The 18,268-nt window shown below is 41.8% G+C and overlaps 1 long non-coding RNA gene across 1 annotated transcript; it reads right to left on the reverse strand.

Moving 5' to 3' along the window:
- Positions 1-9,714: 9,714 nt before the first annotated feature.
- LOC122557466 lies at positions 9,715-15,385 on the reverse strand. Its single transcript, XR_006313838.1, has 3 exons — positions 15,299-15,385; positions 12,201-12,363; positions 9,715-10,941 (listed from the first exon to the last, which is right to left on the reverse strand). It is a non-coding gene; the product is annotated as an uncharacterized LOC122557466 (long non-coding RNA).
- Positions 15,386-18,268: the final 2,883 nt, after the last annotated feature.

Below are 18,268 nucleotides of genomic sequence, written 5' to 3' on the forward strand. Positions count from 1 at the left end.
GCAGTCCTCACTTTCTCCTCGAAGATTTTAACCTACTGCGAATCCTCTTGCAAGGATGCCTTTCTTGAAGAAGCTCTCTTCCTCCCTCTACAAGGATTTTAGTGAGTCCCTCTCTCACTGCACCCCCCAGGTCATCTCCACTGCACAGAAGCTCTTCAGCCACGTTCTCAAACAGACTCGCTACCACAGCCACATCTCCTTCCTCAGCACCTGCCTACGGAACCGACTATTCCTGAAGAAGGGCTTATGCCCGAAACGTCGATTCTCCTGTTCCATGGATGCTGCCTGACCTGCTGGGCTTTTCCAGCAATACATTTTCAGCTCTGATCTCCAGCATCTGCAGTCCTCACTTTCTCCTACCCAGACCTAGTCTCAAGAATGGTGACCATAACAAGTATCCTTGATGATTCCTAAAGAATTCCTTTCTTTAGGAAAAATACACCGGCTATCCTTATTTGGTCTGACCGAGACGTAACTCCAGATCAATGTGAAAGACTCTTAACTGCCTTCTGCCAGCATGATGCTCAATTCAGCAGTAGTTAAAGATGGGCGAGAAAGTTACTGGGCTAGTGACATCCACATCACATGAATGTAGGACAGTTCAGAAATAGTGGCTTTTAAATAGTGATGTAGAGTACAAGAGTGGGGAGGTGACGTTGAATTTGTACAAGACACTTGTTCGAGCTCAGCTGGAGTATTGTTGTGGATACCACAAAGTAGGATAGATGGAGAGATATTGAACACAGTATGGGAGCGATTTACAAGAATAGTTCCAGGAACAAGAAACTGCAGTGATGAGGATAGATTGAAGAGGTTGTGGCCACTCTTATTGGAGAGAAGAAGGCTGACAGGGGATTTGCTTGAGGTTTTCAAAATCATGAGTGGGCTGGATGGAGTTGGTAGGGAGAATCTGTTCCTGCTCATTAAAGGAACAAGAATGTGAGGAAATGGATTTAAAGTGATCTGCGAAAAAAGCAAGGGTGATGTGAGAAAAAAAATCTTTCACACAACAAGAAATATTTTGTCACAGTAATTTGTGGGTGCATACATGAGGATCAGTGGTCGGCACAACATCGTGGGCTGAAGGGCCTGTTCTGTGCTGTACTGTTCTATGTTCTATGTTCTAAGACTATGGTAACTTTGCTTCTGAGTGCAACATTTTGAAAAATAAAAAGCTTTTCTTCTCAGAAGGAGTGAAAATTACCTTTCAAATAGAGGTGGACGAGTGGTCAATGGTTATCCAGACGTGATGAGTAGCTGCCTATGCCATTGACCAAAAGGATTCTTATGTATTCAGGCAATTGACTAACTCAGTGTAAGTTAGAAGTCCTCAAAGTAAAATACATTAACAAGAGTAGATGGGGAGAGAGAGGGAAGGAGAAAGATCCAGGGGAGTGAGCCTCCATCTTCTGAGGAGAAGACCAGGAGGTTTACTACATCAGCCCAAGGGAATAAAACATAGCCATAGACAAAACTAAAAACATCACTTCAAAACCATCGCAGTGCATTCCATATCAGTTAGGGTCTGTAATGCACTGCCTGGAAATGTGTTAGAGGCTGGTTCAATTGAGTAATTCATGAGGGTCATTGGGTGATTTTTCTTTGGGTAGAAATAGTGTGCAAAAGTATTGGGGAAAATGGAGATTGGCACTAGATAATGAGGTTTTTGAAAAAACGGTGATTCTATGAACTGTCAAGTTCCCAAATGAAGACAGAGTCAACATCCTTCACACTTAACCTCACCATGTGCTGTTCACAATCTGCACTTTTATGAGCAAAATTCCCAGAGGAAATAAAAGAGAGAAGATCTTGTAGCTTTGAAGATTTTACCAGTTTTGAAATGCTCCTTTTTCTCAAATAGAGTCCTCCTTACATATGGTTGAACATGCCCATAGGGAGCAGCAGGCTTGTCAAAATTCCATGCCATCAGCAATCTTAACTATTTTGCATTATTCTATTGGCTTGCCTTGTAGTGGTTGTACCTGTGAAACATATTGAAGATGGGGAGCTAGGCTGGTCTTTGAATTCTAATGTTTTCTTTGCATTCACCAAGTCTGTACAGACAACAATGACAGAATATCTGGGTTGAAAATGGATCAGGATTGGAAGGAGTACTGTGAAAGGACAGACCTGAGCTCCTCCCCCCCCCCCCCCTCCCCACTGCTACCTGAGCCGTTGGAGGCACATGGCACAAACTAACAGTGAGTGCATTGTAACCATGAGAGATAACTGTGTTGACTTATATTCCTGTGTGGATATTTATTGACATATATTTGGATGGATGAATGCTCATTTTAATTTTGGGTTCAGATGTGTCATTGTCCTTGTTCAGTACATGTTTGTCTGTTTGTGGATTCCCATGTCCACAAGGACTCTTACCATTTTTAAAGATGTACCACAGAAAGAATTCTATCTGGATGCATCACTGTGTGGTTTGGCAACTACTCTTCCCAAGACTGCAAGAAACTACAGAGAGTTATGAACACGTTACATTGTCCATTACACAAACCCATCTTCCATCTATTGACTCCATCTGTACTTCCCGCTGCCTTGGGAAAGCAATCAACATATTCAAAGACTCCTCCCAACCCAGTTATATTCTCTTCCACTCTCTTTTGTCAGGCAGAAGATATAAGAGTTTGCATACACGTATGAACAGATTCAAGAACAGCTTCTTCCCTGTTGTTATTAGACTTCTGAATGGAACTCCCAAATATTAAATTTAATGTTGATTTTGCTGTCTGTGCACCTTCTCTGCAGCCATAACATTGTACTTTTTATTACCTTAATGCACTTTGTATGATATAATCTGCCTGTACTGCACACAAAACAAAACCTTTTACTGTCCCTAGTACATTAGACAATAATAAGTCAAATCAAATCAAATCCCCAAAGCATGTCTAAAACTTTGGGGTCCACAGATTGGAGGTAGCAATGGCTGCTGTGGATTTCCAACTGAGTTCTAGCAATTATGCTCTAATCTAACCAGTCCCAGCTCTCTCAGAATCCTATCCCAGACTGTTTCAATGAGGAATCATGACAATCTGCAAGCTGCAGTTTGTGTGCATGTTGTTAATTTTTGGGTATTGATTTCTGATCACTGCTACCTAATATGGATAGTCAACAACATGATAGTCAACAATTTTCTGATAGTTTATAGAGTTTATTAAGAAGCAGCAGTTTAAATTAGATATGTTAGTCAATTAGATAAAGTTTACAACTGAGAATATATATAAAAATAATTTGGAAGAAGAGACCGAGTGAATTGTATGCAATTTTGCTGATGACGCTAAATTGAGTGGAAAGGCAAACTGTGCAGAGGATGTGGAGGTCTGCAGAGAGATTTAGATAGGTCAAGTAAGTTGGCAAGGGTCTGACAGATGGAGTACAATGTTGCTAAATATGAAGTTCAACTTCAACCACTTCAACTCTCCCTCCCACTCCGCCAAGGACATGCGCTGTCAAATCCAATCCACCTAACGCCTGGAGGAAGAACACCTCATCTTCAGCCTTGGAACCCTCCAACCACATTGGATCAATGTCGATTCCACCAGTTTCCTCATCTCCCCTCCCCCTACCTCATCCCAGATCCAACCCACGAATTCGGCACTGTCTTCTTGAACTGTCCTACCTATCCACTCCACCCTCCCCTCCAACATGTCACCATCACCCCCCCTCCCCAACTGTATCTACCGATTGCCTTCCCAGCTACCTTGCCCCCAGCTCCACCTATTTACCTCTCAGCCCCCTTGCCCTCCTCTGATCCCTGATGAAGGGCTTTTGCCTGAAACATTGATTCTCCTGCTCCTCAGATGCTGCCTGACCTGCTTTGCTTTACCAGTGCCATGTTTTTTGACTCTAAATGTCAGATTATCCACTTTGGAAATAAAAATAGTAGGTCAGAGTATTATTGAAATGGTGAAAGATTGCAGCATGCTGTTGTGCAGAGGGACTTAGGAGTGCTCGTACATGAATCACTAAAAGTTGCTTTGCAGGCACAACAGGTAATCAGGAAGACAAACGAAATATTGGCTTTCATTGCTCGAGGGATTGAATTTAAGAGCAGGGAGGTTCTGCTGCAATTGTATAAGGTGTTGGTGAGGCCGCACCTGGGGTATTGTGTACAGTTCTGGTCTCCTTACTTGAGGAAGGATATACTGACTTTGAAGGTGGTGCAGAGGAGGTTCATCAGATGCGGAGATGAGGGGGTTACCCTATGAGGAGTTTGTGTGCATGTTGTTGATTTTTGGGTATTGATTTCTGATCACTGCTACCTAATATGGATAGTCAACAACATGATAGTCAACAATTTTCTGATAGTTTATAGAGTTTATTAAACTGGGGGTTACCCTGTGAGCCGCGTGGGACTGCACTCACTAGAATTTAGCAGAATGTGAGGGGATCTTATAGAAACATATAACATTATGAAAGGGATAGATAAGATAGAGGCGGGCATGTTGTTTCTGCTGGTGGGTGAGACTAGGACTGGATTAGAGGGAGTAGGTTTAGGACAGAGCTGAGGAGGAACTGCTTTTCCCAGAGAATAGTGAATGTATGGAATTCTCTGCCCAAGGAAGCACTAGAGGCAGCTTCATTAAATATATACAAGACAAGATTGGATGGGTTTTTGCATAGCAGGGGATTTAAGAGTTATAGGGATAATACATGTAGAAGGAGCTGAGACAATGGATGGATCAGCCCTGATCTTAATGAATGGTGGAGCAGGCTCTATGGGCCAAATGGCCTACTCTTGCTTCTATTACTGTGAAACTATGAATACTTCAATCCCAAAGCTATTCTATAAAATATAGAAGGAGAAGGAGGAGGAGGAGCAATGGTTTTGAATTGGTCTTTGTGTTTCTGTCTTTGACTTTGTTTTCCCCTCAGGCTGATGTAGGGAAACTCCTGGCTTTCTCCGAAGAAGATGAAGACTGGTTCCCCTGAATCTTCCTCTTTCCCTCGCTGTCCCCGTCTATCCTTGTTAATGTACTTTATTTTGGGGGCTTGTGGCTTACACTGAGACAATCAATTGTCTGAAGCTTTATTGCCAATGGCCATGGGCAGCTACTCATCACATTAGGATGACCATTGTCCCCTTACCCACTTCCATTTGAAAGGTGGTTTGCATTCCTTCTAAGTACAAAACCTCCTTATTTTTCAAAATGGTTGCACTCATAATAAGCAAAGTTATCATAGTCTTAGAGAACCATCGAACTGCTCTCTCATGACTGATAGTGGTTTAATCTTAAGGTCACTATGTCAATGGAACCTCTGCTGTTGGAATCACTGTACATTGCAAACCAGCTGTCCTGCCATCTGAGCTAACTGACTCCTCCATAGTAAGGTAGTGTGTTGCCTGATAAGTCTTTTCTTTACACTTGAAGAAGACTTCTTACTCATTAATACAGTTAAACAAGGTCTCATGCTACAAAGGAAATATTAAACATGGCATCCTAGCAGAACATTTTTAAAGGGGATCCCAATTCCCAACAATATGTGTATGCACTCTTGCTGTTGTATATATATTTGTGTGCCAGGTCTGCATGCATATGTGAGTGCTCTTGTTAGCGCATGTCTACATATATATGCCTGTGGTTTCATAAGTGCACATGTTCATGCATGAGTGTTCATGTGTTTTATGAGCATGTTCCTGAGTTTTTGCATGGAGCTGTATGTCTGTGTTAGCACATCTGAGCATGCCTTCTTGTGTTTCTCTATCTTTATTCTGCTTGCTGCTGGTGGCTGCAGGCAAAAGGGTATACAACCAGCCTTTTATTTATAGCTTCTATTACAGTACTGAGTGTAAAAGTCAGGTCTCGCCAGCATCTTACTCACCCATGACATTTGTCCCAATAGACTTCTGAATCTCATTCACCAGTGTAGACAGAAACAATCCATCTCAATTAAAGCTCTCCTCTAATATAGGGATAAGGTTAACTAACACCGACTGACATGACTAATACTTCATCGTTACTAATGCAGTTCTAACTTTCTGTCTCTGATACTGATTCACTGAATGAAGTAATTACATGTTCACTTGTGCCTGCACTAACCCTGAGATATATGTTCTTGTTGTCTCACACAAGTGAACATACATTCAGACAAAAGCATGAACTCCTTCAGCATTGTCTGTTTCAACTAGCTCAAGGCTTATCTATATCTTAACTGTATTTATCTACCTTGTTTGCATAAACCTTGAATAACCTTGTCTCATTGTCAGACAGAATGTGCATGTTCTCTTACTTCCTTGGTCATTATATTTTGTGATGAAAGAGGTGTATTTTTCTTGATCTGAGAGAATGAAACCATAATTCAGAAAATCAGCAGAAATATTTTATGAGTTTGAAAGCAAAGAAGGGTCTCCTCTAATATAGGGATAAGGTTAACTAACATCAACTGACATGACTAATACTTCATCGTTACTAACAACTTAGAGAAGAAGGTTTTATTGTAATTTTGAATTAAACATAATATTGCACTCTCCCGGAAAGATTAGCTATAGGTGAAGATTATGTTCTTTTTGCAGTTTCTAATGATCTCACCCATGACTTATTATACAGGTAGACCTGTCGTTTCTTGGATGATTTCCAGGCTTTGAAGTTGAAATGAGAATCTTGTAAAGCAAAGCATTTGCAGCAGGCTGTAAGGTTCTTGTATTCAAAATTCTATGAGGTTGGTTCTCAGGTGAACTTGAAATTAGAACGAGCTGGGTGATTCCTACTTTCTGTTAGATCTCATGTTTTCAAAGGATAACTGTTAATTACTTTGACTGATAGGTGACTTGGCGAGAGTTTGTGATCTGGCTTTCTGACCCCTGAACTGATAATTTGAAGGTTTTCTACAATCTACAATCAATGTCTAGTTGATTTTAAAGGCAGGCTGCAAGATGGCTTGCTCATCATGTGACTCTCTACAAATTTAAATTATTTTCCAAACAAAGGGTTGTATTCATGTTGATTTCAATGTCCTGAGTTGTGGTTTGACAGTTTGAAATAGTCAGCCTGATTCATGTGTGTATGCATGTGTGTGTGCCTTTCTGTGTGTGAATGCCTGTGTCTGTATGCATGTATGAGTTACTTTATATGTGTGCCTGTGTGTGTTTGTGTGTGTGTGTGTGTTTAAGGTCCAATCCAGCCCACGAACCATGGGGTCAGTTTGTTATCATTGACGTGCGATGAGTTCAGCACATGCAATACTTCAGAATTGATTTACACAAGAACTGTCAGCAATTTATATATCAGCAGCTCTTAAAATGCTAATACAACCGAAGAAGGGTATGTGAGGGTGGCACAGTGGCTGAGTTGCTAGCACTGCTGCCTCACAGTGCCAGGGACTCAGGGTTGATTCCAGGCTCGGGCAACTGCCTGTGTGGAGTTTGCACATTCTGCCCATGTCTGTGTGGGTGTGCTCTAGCTTCCTCCCACAATTCAAAGATGCGCAAGTTAGATAAGTTGGCCATGCTAAGTTACCCATAGTGTTAGTTGCATTAATCTGGGGTAAATATAAGGTCAGGAAATAGGTCTGGGTGGGTTACTCTTCGGAGGATCAGTGTGGACTTGTTGGCCTGTTTCTATAGTATAGGGAATGTAATCTAACCTCTTACTTTTTAAAACCATTTTTTTTTAAAATCATTCAGAGGGTATGTGTATTGTTGGCTGGGCTAGCATTTATTGCCTGACCTTAGTTACTCTTGAGAAGGTGGTGGTGAGCTGCCTTCTTGAACTGTTGCAGTCTTTAGTATGTAGGTAGACCCACAATGCTTTTAGGGAGAGAGTTCCAGGATTTTAAACCACTGACAGTTGAGTGGTTTGGAAGAGAACTTGGAGGTGATAGTGCAAGTTGAGTGGTTTGGAAGAGAACTTGGAGGTGATAGTGTTCTGTGCATCTCCTGCCATTGTCCTTCTAGATGTTATGTTCTGTCTAAGAACCCGTGATGGGTTGCTGCACAATGCTGCTAGTAAGAGGGGGGAGTGAGTGTTGAAGTGGCGAATGAGTGTCAACTGAGTGGGCGCTTTGTCCTGTTGGTGTTGAGCTTCTGGAATATTCTTGGATCTGTATGCATCTGTATTCATCCATTGCTGAAAGTAAGAACTTGTATTTTGAGAGCATCATTCACAGCCTCAGAAGATCCCATATTTGCAGTTGCATTATGGGACACATTTCAGCCAGTTTTCTCAGAGCAGGATCCCCACAATAACATTCTGTAATCATTAACTTCTTCCTTGCCCTGTGAGTGATTCAGACAGCATACGTAGTGTTGCACAGCATTCACAGTGTTGTTAGACAGGGAAAAGATGGCTGGCAGGAGTTTGTCCATACACTGGAACCCAGAGGGGCAACAGGTCTACCCAGACATGGCATCCAAGCTCAATGTTGCCCCACTCTCACCCACCTGAGCTGGAAAGGGATGCAGAATTGGATGGCGCACCAGTCTAGATAAATCACCAGTGTGAATGAGAATGCTGTAAAGATCAGCAATGGTGAAGTAATGGATATCTGACAGGGCTGAGTGAGATCTGGGTTTCATGGAAGACATATTTGCTCAGCAAGAAAATTCAGACATTTTCAGTGAATTCTAATAAAATTTGGATTCTGTATATTCATTACATATATACATATAAAACTACATATACTTACAGGACAGCCATTGCCCATTCAGTCCAATTGGTCTCTATCAGTATTTCTGCACCCAACCAAACTCCTCCCACCCATTTCATCTCACCTTACCAGTTCATCTATTCCTTCCTCCCTTTTCTGTTTTATCCAGTTTTCTGTTAAATGCAACCATGTTACTTACCACACCCACATTGCACTTGAAAATATCACACTCCCACCACTCTCTAAGTGAAAATTGACTGCTCCCCTTGAAGTCCACACTCAGTTATTTATATCGACTGCATTGTCGTGACTTTCTTTGAAAGGCTGTATCAGCCTGTCCTATATCACATTTGTGAGACTGTTTGAAACCTCAAGGAAAAGTAAACCAGAGGAAATAACTTGTATAATTAGTGAGAATTATAAAACATTGCTACATCCTAACATCACTTGCAGATCAGCACAAAAGTTGCAAATTCTTTTTACTGCCTGGGGAACCAGCTGAAGTGAACTCTAACAATTCAGCTTATGGTACTGGTGTGGTTTGATTCAGTTCCTGTTTAATAAATCTATTAGGTTATTAGTTCAGGCCTGATTCATTCTTGTGTTTCAGCCCCTCTCTCTCTCTTTGGATGTGAAAATGTTGTGAAGGAGTGGAGGGATATTACTGTAATGCCGCCAGGTCTACAGTTTCCTCAAAACCTTTGGCTTCTGTGCTTTCTGATGCATCCTCAATTTTTAATCATTCCACCATTGGCAGACCATCTGCCCAGAAATCCAAAATGCCTCCCTGTCACTGGTCCCAAAAAGATATACTCCTACCTTTCAGTGTAAACTCTCCATGCTCACTTGAACGAGGGGAACAAGATACAGGTCAGGCTTATGGTTGGCGGCAAAGTGCACATGTCCAAATGTTTCAATCAATATGTCACTTAGACACGTTTACCCAAGTATCTTGGAGTTTCAAGGTCAACAAACTGACACAAGGTGGACAGCCAGTAAAACGGTTGCAATTTTAATTAAGCAAATAGTTAAAATAAGCAAAATATTTAATTACAATATCATTCAAGACTCTCCAGACATACCTCCTCCTGTATACTACAACTTGGGATGGGCTGGTGAAGCTTGCAAAGTTCAATGGTCTCTCTCTCTCTCTCTCTGGCTTCCTCTCCAGAAGTGAATCTTGCATCACCGCCAAGGTAGAGTGTCCTTTTATCTTGGATTTGGCAGAGTTTCTGCTGCTATCTCAAGGCCAGATCCAGGTTTATATATCTTTCTGACACATATCCAGAAAATTCTGTCACGTCCTCCATTCAGAGTGCAGTCCATAATTGTTGAACATGGTTTTGATATTCCATTCCAGGAGTAGCAAAAGTGTCTTCAATTGTTTGTATAACTCCCTTTGTTCATGCCATAGCCGACAAATGCCAAGTACCATCTGTCCCAGGATTGGGTTCAAATGTAAATGTACCCCCTGTCTCTATCTATGCCATGTATCATTTGTGTTCATTAGTACTTGCTTGAGTTGGAAGGTCCTCATTAGCACCCTTGTGTTGTGGCCTGATCAAGTCTGCAACTTGTTTGTTTTGCACATTACTCATCCTTCACTCCCACAAGAGATTCTGTCGGATCACAGTGTCATTGCCAATGTGTGAGAAATTCATTCCGTATTGATGAATACTGGCAACATTCTAATGTACATCTGGACTTAAAGTTGATCCCAAGCAAAATTCATCACTTTGTCAAAACAGTGGGATTCGATCCAGTCACACAGTTCCATGGTTAACGTCCTCTTTTGTATTTGAACCCTGAAGTGACTTTTTTGTTAAACCTTCTGTGTCACCAGGTTTTCTTTTCTGGCATCAGTCAGTTACACTAATATCCTCCCCATACAGGGACCTGTGACACTGTGTCAATGTGTTTCTCAAGCTCAGGGTTGTTAACGATGTGGAGCAAGCTCTGCTTTATTATGATCATTAAATCACTGGTCACGTTATATTTGTGCAATCAGCCAGCACTAAACATGTTTCAGGAGGTGATGTAAATGAACTCCCAAAAGGGTTGTTTAAAGGGAAATAGACTTTGCTGAGTTGGCTCAGAATCCAAACTGCAATAAGGAGCAACATCTGTTAGTTCATTAGGCTCCCTCAGCCAGCTCTTGTTGCATACATATTGCTGCTAACTTCAGCATAGACTTGCCCACTTTGGTTGAACTCCTCCAGTTTTGCAGCATGGTCTTATACCCCCGGCCACATGCTCAGAAGCATCACCAATGAGGATGGGGCAATGATGGTGAGGTGCTCATGTCTCACTGACACAGTGAGAGGTTATTACAGATTGAGAGACCTTGCAAAGAAAGACAAATGCAATTACAGATGGTGCAAGCTCATAGCTTATGGAGATATTACATTGTTTCCTAGTTTTAGAAAACTACATCCACAACTTAAGGCTGATACCTGATTTACAAAGCCTTCCTTAATTCCATATATTTCAGTTTAGTTTCAGGTTTTAGATTGTTGGATCTGATCCCATACTCACCGAAGAATCTGTTTCCTTCTCAGAAGTTGATACTTTGTCGTAGAATCATAGAATCTCCGCAGTGCAGAAAAAGCTCAGCCCATTGAGTCTGCTCCAACCCTCCAAAAAGCTTGTTCATTTTTAACAGGGATAATTTGATTCACATGAATATTTCTGACCTTTTTGTCAATTTCAACCAAGTTTCATTTTGGAAAGAGTAACAGGAATAAAGAGTACTGGGCTAATGGTAAGATTCTTGGTAGTGTAGATGAGCTGAGAGATCTCAGTGTCTATGTACATAGCTCCCTGAAAGTTGCCACCCAGATTGATAGAGTTGTTAAGAAGGCGTAGGGTTTGTTAGCTTTTCTTGGTAGAGGGCTTGAATTTCGGAGCCATGAGGTCATGTTACAGCTGTACAAAACTTCGGTGCGGCCGCACTTGGATTATTATGTACAGTTCTGGTCACCATATTATAGGAAGGATGTGGAAGCTTTGGAAGGGTGCAGAGGAGATTTACCAGGATGTTGTCTGGCATGGAGGGAAGGTCTTATGAGGAAAGGCTGAGGGACTTGATGCTGTTTTCATTACAGAGAAGAAGGTTGAGAGGTGACTTAATAGAGACATACAAAATGATCAGAGGATTAGATAAGGTGGACAGTGAGAGCCTTTTTCCTTGGATGGTGATGGCTAGCAAGAGGGGACATAGCGTTAAATCGAGGGGTGATAGATATAGGACAGATGTCAGAGGTAGTTTCTTTATTCAGTGAGTAGTAAGGGCATAGTAGTAGTAGGCTCACCAACTTCAAGGGCATTTAAATGGTCAGTGGATAAATATATCGATGATAATGGACTAGTGTAGGATAGATGGGCTTCAGATTGGTTTCACAAGTCGGCACATCGAGGACCGACAGGCCTGTACTGCACTATAATGTTCTATGTTCTACATTCTATGTTCCAGAGGCATCTTCCAGGTGGCCTTGTGAATGTTCAAATAGCATCAAACTGTAAACATTTCCAAACCAAACAGGTGTTAAGAGTGGGAAAGAGTCTTGGATGGCAAATGATAGAAAGAGAATTGGGTTGCTTACCATTACTATCCGACGGTCCAGATTAACATGGAAATGGGTGTATTGTCACAGCCACTCGTGCTGGGCACAGGAGTGGGGGTTTGGGAATCGTGAAGATCAGTCGTCTCAGTCAGTTGAATGGCCAGCATTGTATTATTCCATGGATCCTACACAGGCAGTATACCTATATGACAGTTAGATGACATTGCAACATATGAAATTATAGTATAAATGTTATAAAGTACAAACTTTAATATTGTAATCACAATGGAATCAATGCATGATTTGGAGATGCTAGTATTGGACTGGAGTGGGCAAAGTTAAAAATCACATGACACCAGGTTATAGTCCAACAGGTTTAATTGGAAGCACCAGCTTTCAGAGCGCTGTTTCTTCATCATGTGTTTGTGGAGTATAAGATCGTAGGACACAGAATTTATAGCAAAAGTTTACAGTGTGATGTAACCCAAATTATATATTGAAAAACAGCTGGATTGTTTGTTTATTAATTCTCTCATCTTTTAGTTTCAGTTCTTTCATATGTAAATTCCAGAAGACCCTGCAAAGTTACATTCTCAAGTGAACTTTAACAATTGGTGCCATGTCGGCCCAGATAATACATTGAAAGTGTGAGGTGCCCTGTGTGAGGCTGTCTGTGCCACAATGTTCAGACTGATTCTAATCTAAAAAAGGGATTTACAGAATCTTACATGGATTCATGCAGTTTTTGAGGAAAATTAAATGTAATTCTGCAAGTACAAATTCACCCCACAAACTTATATATGTGTGTGTATGTGTGCGGGGGGGGGTGTGTGAGTCTGTGAGAGAATATGTGTATGTGTATGAGTGTGAGTGTAAAGGGGTATAAGTCTGTGAGAGGGGGTGTGTGTGAGTGTGGGAGTGCATACTAGACGGGGTTGGGATATCTGGTCGGCATGGACAAGTTGGACCGAAAGGTCTGTTTCCGTGCTGTAGATCTCTATGATTGTATGACTCTATGTGTGAGGATATGAGAGGGAGCTTGTGTTTGAGCTTGGCAACTTTGTGTTGTTGCCTGTTCTTCAGTCTGCCTTGGAGGATGGTCACTCAAAGGTCTGAGGGCAAATGGCCAGGACCACTGAAGTGTTCTTCAACTGGAGGGAACACTCTTGCCTGTTGATTGTTGTGCGGCATCCATTCATCCATTGCCATAGCCTCTGCTCGGTCTCACTAATGTACCATGCCTTGGGGCATCCTTGCCTTGAGATAGACAACTTTGGCTGAGTCATATAAGTACCTGAGGAGAAAGTGAGGTCTGCAGATGCTGGAGATCAGAGCTGAAAATGTGTTGCTGGAGAAGCGCAGCAGGTCAGGCAGCATCCAGGGAACAGGAGAATCGACGTTTCGGGCATAAGCCCTTCTTCACCATGCACCATGAAGGGTAAATAATGAAGGTAGGGTAAATAGACAAAGTCATTTCCCTGGGTTGGTGCAGTCCAGAACTAGAGGGTGTAGATTTAGGGTAGAAAGAGATAGATTTAAAAGGCCTTAAGAGGCAATTGTTTCATGCAAAGCATGGTGCATGAATGGAAGGAGCTGTCAGAGGAAGTGGTGGAGGCTGAAACTATTACACCATTTAAAAGGCATCTGGATGAGCATGGGAATGGGAAGGTTTAGGGGATATGGAGAAAGTGAGGACTGCAGATGCTGGGGATCAGAGTTGAGAGTGTGGTGCTGGAAAAGTACAGCAGGTTAGTCAGCATCCGAGGAGCAGGAGAATTGATGTTTCAGACATGAGCCCTTCATCTTGTGCTTTTCCTGCAGCACACTCTCGACTTAGAGGGACATAGGCCAAGTGCTGGCAAATGGGACTCGATTAATTTAGGATTTCTGGTCAGCGTGAATGAGTTGGACTGAAGAGTCCGTACTGTACGTCTCTATGACACTCTGATATCTATCTCAATATGAATCCCGTCTTGCGAGTATGTTACAAGGGCTATCATATTGGCACTCAGCACATATCAAACTGGTGATGCTGTTTGACCGCTGGAACCAAATTAGTCATTGTGAAAAAGATGAGAACCACCAGGCTGGGTTCCAATGCATATCTGGACTGAGGTGGATTTGGGAGCAGCCTCCTTGCCTTGATTGTGGTACTGTAGGTTAGACCTGTCAGAGAACTCAAGGTGAAATGTCTCCATCTCCAATCTGTGATTGTAAATGGGCATTGCCTGCAACAGTATGCTTTTGTGTTGTGTCATGCTAAGATTTCCATTGGACTGTTTTGTGCTTAATTTTAACAGCCAAATCTGGTCAAACTATGTCTTTGTCATGTTTTCTTCATCAACAGCTCAGTAGGTACACACCTTTAGACTGAATTGTGTTTTACCTCAGCACGAAATTATCCAGCCTCTGCTTCATACTGTTTGAATACTCCTGTCAAACTTCTTTCCTTGAATGCTTCTTCAACCATTCTAACAGATCTTTCAGCTGTTCCATTTGATGGATGCCTCTGGCAAATGGTGAGGGTATACTTGAAGCCAGTCTTTAACCTCAGCAAGGTAAACCTACTCAGTCAGATTTATTATTAGCCTAAAACCTTAGTTATGAGAGGTATCAGATCATCTAAGGAACTTTGAGTTGCTAGCTACAAATTGGGTCCTACAATGAAATGTACACCCCTCAACCTGAGGCTTGTAGTTATTTCAGTGGTGAATATACCACTAAGCATATTATAGCTGAAGCAATCTGTCTGGGTTAACCACTAGCAGCACATAGAATTCAAAACCCAAGAATTACAGACCGTTGCTTTCAGTGGATTTGCTAAGATTTAAGTATGAAAGTTCAATTTATTTAATACTTGCTCATGAATAGTTATTAAAATAATCAATTCTGGATTACTTTATAGAAATGAGTACTCTATGAAAGAGTAATAGTAATTAAAGATAGTCAATTCACTTATACATAGTGAGTAATTTAATAAAGTATACATTTGATACTGTATTTCCTTAATGAGTTTAAACTATATGGTCAATCAAAGATGGTTCTACTTCAAATGCTACTTCAAATTTACTCACAATTTTTAACTCTATATTAAGGAACAATTAGATATTTAAATGAATGATGTAAATTGTACTCACAATCCAGTATAATTCCTTAACAGTGTGTAAAGTCTTGTTTCAACCTTTTAATAGGAATTCTCTTCAAACTCAATTGTTTCTTGTGTCATACAAAATGGCTGACCCATATCTATGTGGGTGTGCCTATTTACATGTTGGGGTTTTAAAATAAACGGTCTTTGTCTATGTAGCTTAAAGCAAACTGGTATAGATAATTGTTAAGAGATTTCTCCTGGCCACCAAAGCAAGTTTCAATTTTAAAACGTTATCATTTATTTTTTAAGCTTTCTTCCCTTCAATCTGTCAGGGTCATATTGTTTACTGTCAAACAGTCATACAGGTGTCTGGCTGTCTTCCAACAGTGAGGTAAAGTAAGGTTTTTTTTAATGGATTTCTGTGTTTTCTCTGCAGCATTCTGCTAGCTTCTTGATAATGAATCAAACGCTGCAAAAAGTGTTTCGATTGTCACTTTTGCTAACTTAATTAATGCCTCAATTTCTTCATGAAATGGGTCACTTCTTCTGCAGCTTCATGAAATTTTGAGCAAAATAACATTGAAGGCAGTTGTCTTAAACAAACCTGCTGAAATAAGAGGCAAAAATGAATCCCAACTCCTCCCATTATTTGTTTAGCATCAATGTTTTTTTTGTCCCTTGTGCTTTACTTCAATCCAATGAGCTCCAAAAGGTTGTCACTTTCCTTTTCATAAAAGTCTACATGAATTCTTTGTAGAAGATGTCTTGACTCTGACTATGAAGGGATCTTTGGCAGCTTAGTTCCATAGGCTTTGCAGTTAATACACTGGATTACTGTTGATTCACTGGAGATCACTATCTGCACCAGACCAGTAACATAAAATAGATTTCATTCCAAATCTCTGTTCGACTGGCTAATACATTTCAGAGGTTAGTTAAGAGTCAACCGCATTGCTATCAGTCTGGAGTCATATAGAGGCCAGATTATGTAAGGATTGCAGATTTTCTTCCTTGAGGTGCTTTAGTGACCTAGTCAGGTTTTCAGGTGAGTTGACAATGGTTACATGGTCATCATTGTACCAGCTATTAATTCTAGATTTTTTGGAATTCAAAGTTCACCATCTGAGATTCCAGCCCACATCCCTGGAAATTTAGCCTGGAGCTCTGAACTACTAGTCCAGTAACATTACCATGATGCCACTGACTCCCATTTAATTGGACTTTCCCCGAATTTGTGAGTTTTGGAAAACTAAAACTAATGCATCAACTATGTTGTAGCCATTTCTTTTACGGCCCTAGGATGAAGTTGGTCAGGACTTAATCAGTTGCCACTTGCAGCTCCAACAACTTACTCAGTACCACCTCTCTTGTGATTGTAATTTTCCTGAGTCTCTCTCTCATCCATTTCCTGATTTATCACTACTTCTGAAATATCGTAGCTTCTGTACCTGTACCTTCTGTAATGAAGATACACGTGGCTCAGTGGTTAGCACTGCTGCCTCACAGCACCAGGTACCTGGGTTCTATTCCAGCCTCGGGCAACTGTCTGTGTGGAGTTTGCACATTCTCCCCGTGTCTGCGTGGGTTTCCTCCGGGTGCTCCAGTTTCCTCACACAGTCCAAAAATGTGCAGGTCAGGTGAATTGGCCATGCTCAATTGCACATAGTGTTAGGTCCATTAGTCAGAGGGAAATGGGTCTGGGTAGGTTACTCTTCGGAGGGTCAGTATGGACTTGTTGGGCCAAAGGGCCTGTTTCCACGCTGTAGGGAATCTAATCTAATCTAATATTGATGCAAATCACCTGCTCAATTCATCCAACTTTTCTTTCCATTATCAATTCACCAATACTCACTTTGTGACTTATGGTTTTTAAAAAAATATTTACAGAATCTCTTACTATCTGATTATTTATTTCTGGCTGGCTTTCTCACATATTCTAGTGTTGCCATCCTTGTTAATTTTTTAGCTTTTTTTTATATAGTGCATCCAACCTTCAGACCTGTCTCTGCACAATTATATGCTTTTTCTTTATAACTCTATAATTTTCAAGTTAACCACAGATATATCAGTCCCTTGGATATTTTTCTTACTGATTGGAATGGATGTATGATTAGATTAGATTAGATTACTTACAGTGTGGAAACAGGCCCTTCGGCCCAACAAGTCCACACCGACCCGCCGAAGCGTAACCCACCCATACCCCTACATTTACCTCTTAACCCAACACTACGGGCAATTTAGCATGGCCAATTCACCTGACTTGCACATCTTTGGAGTGTGGGAGGAAACCGGAGCACCCGGAGGAAACCCACGCAGACACGGGGAGAACGTGCAAACTCCACACAGTCAGTCGCCTGAGGCGGGAATTGAACCCGGGTCTCTGGCGCTGCGAGGCAGCAGTGCTAACCACTGTGCCACCGTGCCGCCCATAGATGTATTCGATCTATTCTGAAAAAGTTCCTCAAATGTTTGTCACTGCATTTTACTAACCTGTCCTTTAACCTGGTGTGACAGTGCTGTCGCTTTAAAAATGTTATTTTGTCTTTGGGATTTTTGAAGAGAGGTCATAAAGGCAGATATGCTGGAGTGTCTAGTTTAACAATGAAAGGGGATCGGCCAGTTCTCCCACTTCAGGGTTTTTTTTCTAGTTTGTTGCATCTTGTAACCCCTTCGCCTATCGCCGTCACCACGCCCAACCCCGCCCCCACGCCGATCCCCGTCCCTGCCCTCAGACCTAACCCCGCCCCCACACCCACCTCCAGCCCCACTCCCAGCTCCAGCCCCACACCAGGTCCTAGCTCCCCGCCCTGCCGTGTTTTCACTATCCCTCCAGACCTACCCCTCTCTGAGGATGAAAGATCAGTCCTCAGCAGAGGCCTCACCTTCATTCCCCTACGCTCCCGGATTAATGAATTCAACACGCGGCGTGACATCGAACAATTCTTCCGCCGCCTTCGCCTCCGTGCCTACTTCTTTAACCAAGATTCCCGCCCACCCTCTGACGACCCCTTCTCCC

The sequence above is a fragment of the Chiloscyllium plagiosum genome, chromosome 15 (genome assembly GCF_004010195.1).
Source record: "Chiloscyllium plagiosum isolate BGI_BamShark_2017 chromosome 15, ASM401019v2, whole genome shotgun sequence".
NCBI classification, from domain to species: domain Eukaryota; kingdom Metazoa; phylum Chordata; class Chondrichthyes; order Orectolobiformes; family Hemiscylliidae; genus Chiloscyllium; species Chiloscyllium plagiosum.